Source organism: Sipha flava, unplaced genomic scaffold (genome assembly GCF_003268045.1).
Source record: "Sipha flava isolate LNK unplaced genomic scaffold, YSA_version1 164_pilon_pilon, whole genome shotgun sequence".
Classification (NCBI taxonomy): Eukaryota; Metazoa; Arthropoda; class Insecta; order Hemiptera; family Aphididae; genus Sipha; species Sipha flava.
In genome coordinates this window covers 646,385-651,743 of record NW_020271825.1, presented here as the reverse complement: position 1 = coordinate 651,743, position 5,359 = coordinate 646,385, and the positions used below count along the sequence as shown (strand labels likewise).

Below are 5,359 nucleotides of genomic sequence, written 5' to 3'. Positions count from 1 at the left end.
AAATATTTGCTGTTTGATTTTTCCCACGAAAACATTTAAGCTGCTTATCGTTTGTCATGAAACTTTAAATTCATTAAACCTTATCTAACCTAATCTGTTTTTTATCTTTTCATAGCAAATTAAATAGATGATTTTAATATGGTACTATAACTTAAGTCAGTATAACATTATTATTGTGAGAAAATATTATAGCAAAAAAAAATGCATTTGTTTTTTTTCTTTTAGTTACTTTATTATAAATCGCGGTAGATTTGTTAAACTATTTGAACTATATCTAGTTTAATTTAATTTATCATACTTTATATGAATATATTATTGTAATTATTAAATTTCCAACACTATCATTATAACTAATTTCATAAATAAGTTTTTCTTGATTAATTGTATTAAATACACGGGACTTAATTCATATGTTCATACATCTAATAATATTATACACGTAATTAATGTATAACTTTGTAGTACTATATTACTATATGAAATATTTGAATATATAACTATATAATCAATATATGGTATTCAAATTAACTTATGGCAATTTACTTTTTAAGATGAGTGATAATATTTTATTATTATTTACATGATGAACAGATACGACAATACGAACAATACATTTTGAAAATACAATATAAATACTACCTATTGAGCTCCTAAAATATTTTAATTATACATCTATGGCTTTTATACATTGTGTACGACAGCAAAATTATATACATACTGATTATGTAGTAACGCTACTGTTATAATTTATAATATAACAATATAATGAAATATGAAAACAGTATCAAGTAGCCATTTGTCAATACACAATGCATGTATATGTATTTTGTGTACATCAATCGAGTCAATTTAAATTGCACTTCGAAAAAAATAATTATTATGTTTAGATTACTTAGAATTACAACGCATTATAGTAATATAACTATTTTACAATTTTACATTTTTAACGATAAGATTGTTTTGTGATTATAAATTTTGATCAAACTTGATCAAATTTTAAAAACTCATTTTTATATAAATTTGTAACGTAAGAAAATATACAACATATTTACTAAACTATCGATACGTCACAACATTTACTTTACCTACTAAATCTTCATAAAATCTCTTACAATCGACAACCATCTGGAAAATAAATTCGTTAAACAATATTAAAATTTTTATTTTTAATTTTTTTATTAAGTATAATTATTTCAACAAAATTATTGTATTTACAATGGAGATATTAAAAGTTAAGACATGTAATTTATCTATTTTCTAATCAATTTATCTCGCGAATTCGATTTTTTGCATAGCAACAAAATAATATTCCAATTTACCGCAACACCTGTTATTGTAAAATTATGTCAAGGGGAAGAATATATTATTTCGTTTATTCTGCATACACAGGTAGACGATTTTTCAGTCTCTTAAATTTGAGAAAAGAACAAGGAAACCCGAATAAAGGAGATCCCTCAGAGATTGGTTATTCAATGGTTTATAGTACAGTGCAAGCGTTTACCACTTTGTCGGGTCCATTCCGTTCGGGTTGTGTATGGGAACCTGGTACACAGTATAATAATATGGTTCTCCGAATTCCACCGACATATTATATTGTATATTGTATGTATTATTATTATTATTATTTTTTATTCAAATGTAAATACGTAATCCCGACTATGTTGGTCACCCGGAGGGTAAATACCTTGTGCGGGGGATTTCAAGGACAGCAAGAAAACATTAAAATTATATACATAAAAATCATCTTGTATCTTTACTACCCTCTTGTGCTTAATAAAAATCTCTTTACGGAGATACAGTTTCGAAAATATTTGTGTACCCATAAGACATTTCTAATAACTGCTATAATTTACTAAACCATGTCCAAGTGTTGTATTATTTTAAATGAAAAATATAACTTAGATAATACTGAAAAAACATTAGATATATCTGTTAATTAGTCTTAAAATTAAAATACTCCATCCAATATCAAATATTTTACTAAACTTAAATATGAATATATTTAGTTTAATACTTTTGCCCCTTAGGGTGTTTTTATTTATTAATTTTAACAATAAATAAACTACTACCTATTATTAATTTATTTTATAATCATGTCACAGTTTGATATTCGTTAGAACCATTTCTGATATTTATACATATTACGTTTTTATTATAAATAAATGCCTTTGGGAACTACTCTACTAACTTAAAAATAAAATTAAAAAAATGTCTCGCTTCTTATTTTTAAATATAATACTATTAATATGTTCTAGTAGAGTATGTTTATATATAATGCAATGATAGAAATGTACTAACGTTGTGTTGAGAATTTTTCTAAGGCTATGTGTTTTATCTTAATTATAAAAGATGTCAGTTTTTTCTATGACGTCACAAATATTTTACATTGAAGAAAGTAATTTATTATTAAAATACTATTTTCACATGAGTGAGTACCTAATAACGGATTTTTTTTTTTATGACAAAGAAACTAAAACATAACGAACGCGCAAGTTGTTTATTTCGAATAAGTAATATATTATCATAACCAAAATCATATAGTTATTCCATAATCGTGTGCTACTAAAAAAAAAAATAATAATAATATTTTATTTTAAAACTTAAAACATTCAATATGTATTATTTAAAAATATAATAATTAAACAACATTTCAATGCTCAGAAGGCTAAAGTTCTAAAATACGTGGTTAATTTATTAATTATTACTTTTAATCCGTTCAAAATATAGGTACTAGGTGTGAATGCAAGGTAGGGTATTAGGGGTTAAACCTCCCCTCATAATATCAGAAAAAAGTGTTTTAAAAAAATGACCGGACCAGTAAATTTAATAGTTATTTCAAAATTTGTTATGGTACGTGCAAATAAATTATATAAATAAATAAATAAATAATAAAAAATATATATATTATATAATGTGTAATAAAACATACTATTTATCAACATTGTACATTTTATATTTTTTCAACCCCCCCCCCCTGAATTTTTTTCATGTGTTTTCTCCTGATAGGTATTATATATACAGTTAACTTACCTTATCATGGTGATTTAAAACATTAAATAATTAATCTAAGTATTATGTCTTTATTACTAAGTTTAATTTTTAATAACTTATCAGTGATAAGATATTAAACTCTCGAGAGGCGAAATTTCAAAATTTACGTTGTAAAAAAATGTGTTTCTCCAGAAAGAGCAATTTTTTTCCTCCACTATAATTTCACATAGTGATAATCTTTGATTAGAAAGGTTAATATATTATATTATATTTTATATTCATATATTATTGATCAAATTATCAATTTAATAATTTAAACTTTTTATTTTTAAGTTTTAAATAGGAAATCCTAGATTTTCTTAGCTATATTATTATTGGCAATAACATAATTATAGTGTATGAAACAAAATAAATTAATATTTTGATAAATAATTAAGTTTACTGATAGGTACCTTAGTGATGAATAATGATTCATTTAGATAATTATTAAATCGATATGATATTTTTTGGAACATTGGTCCATTCAATTTCAACTGTAATAAATGAATTTGAAATAACCTACTGTAATTATGTATTTTAATTTTACTTTTATTTTAAATACAGATATTGCAAGTACATAATTTATTAAACATGTAATAATTGTTCATGAATTCCCAAATAACCATGACTAATATCGAATCGATAAAATACATTCAATAATTATTTATTACATTTATTGATAGTAACTATCCCTACTACTCATACTCTACCTACTCGACCCGATCCACAGTTGTTATTGAACATTAATGTAAACTATATCGCATCAAATTTTCGTTCTGATCTTGCATCAACCGAGTTCCTGTAATTTGTTTCATAAGAAATGACGTACAGCACTATGTGCATCTTAGTAAAAGTACCTTTAGGAATGTAACTCATCGTTTCGAGTGCCCAGCAATCATTACGTGAACATTTTAAACAACTGTTTATACTTAGTTCATGGTTTGTTTTATTTTAAGATCCCAGCACAGAATGTATTTAACTATTCTGTAATAATCACATGTCGCATTAGCCGTCGAATGTCATCTGTAATTAAATAGATATTGTTTTTTTTTTTTTTTAAATAATACATCGATAAGGTTACGAACAAAACGCATAATGTCATTGAATATTGTAAATCGTCATGGTAAGTGAAGTGAAGTGTCACATAGGTAGTAAAGCGTATAAATAATATAAAATCATTTATTTTAATATTTTTTTTTCTTATTCATCACTACCTCCCCCCCCATTAATTACCAGTTGTACATATATTTACCGATTTCAGCAAAAATTAATGTTAGGTATACTTCGTCGATTTGTTCTTATGGCACAATTACATGACAAGGCGTGTAGAATACATACGTGTCGATACCACCGTTGTTGTTGTTGTTTTACAGAACGATATAAATATATGGTAAGCCAGTATGTTAAAAAGCGCCGAGAGGGTTTGGTATACGAATGTGGTATACACTCATTCGCACGCGCACACACGCGCGCTGAAGGTACACAAAGTCGCAGCTCGATGTTCCGCTTTCGCAACCTCTAGTAATAAATAAATTACAATTAAAAACAATAATAATTAACGTTTCGCTATCGTTGAGATGATAATACTTTTTCGAAAAATAATACAGTACGTAGCGTTCGCCTTGCCCTGTTTACCGACGAAATTATAGCATGTGATCGTTTGTGACGGTTTGTCCCGATAACGCGTGTGTCCACTACACGTGTCTAATACTGTCCGAGTGTACGTTACAATACCAAGTACGTTCGCTCATTTTCTTCGCGGTAAAAACATCTATATTATTAAATTATTTATTATACGCGTATTTATATTATTTTGTTGTCCTTGAACAACTAGTACGAATCACCATTGGGTGTTCAATACGAAACAGGTAACTCCTCCTCGATGTTCTAATGGTACCTCGTCGAAACGATAAATATTTTTGACTTTCACATGTAAACAAACGTTTTATGCAATGCCTTTACCGACGACGTTATTAATAAAGCGTCAACTGGCAAATATTGTTGATGCAGTAGCTTCATTGTTATGATTTTAAATCATTTTACTAGAATTCCTTGAAAACTGATTTATAGTGTTATTATTACATTTTTTTTAATTATTATCTATTTTTAACGTTCTTAAATTATGTATATTATTATAATGGTGAACGATTGATGACAACATTTGATTATTTTCAATTACAAAGTAACATATATTCATCGAACCGATTGAAAAAGAACAAACGGAAACTATAATTTAACCCTGATCATTTACTAGTTATCTATTTGACTATATACTGGAACATATATTATACATTTCGTATTTCTTATTAATGTCATTCGGTAAATTATT

General features: G+C 26.2%; 1 long non-coding RNA gene across 2 annotated transcripts; it reads right to left on the bottom strand.

Moving 5' to 3' along the window:
• Positions 1-1,009: 1,009 nt before the first annotated feature.
• On the bottom strand, positions 1,010-4,786 carry LOC112679578. 2 transcript variants are annotated; one of them, XR_003148225.1, is made up of 5 exons: positions 4,618-4,786; positions 4,283-4,548; positions 3,888-4,053; positions 3,741-3,829; positions 1,010-1,125 (listed from the first exon to the last, which is right to left on the bottom strand). It is a non-coding gene; the product is annotated as an uncharacterized LOC112679578 (long non-coding RNA). The 2 variants fall into 2 exon arrangements; XR_003148226.1 differs by having other exon boundaries at positions 3,745-3,829.
• Between the last annotated feature and the right edge of the window lie 573 nt (positions 4,787-5,359).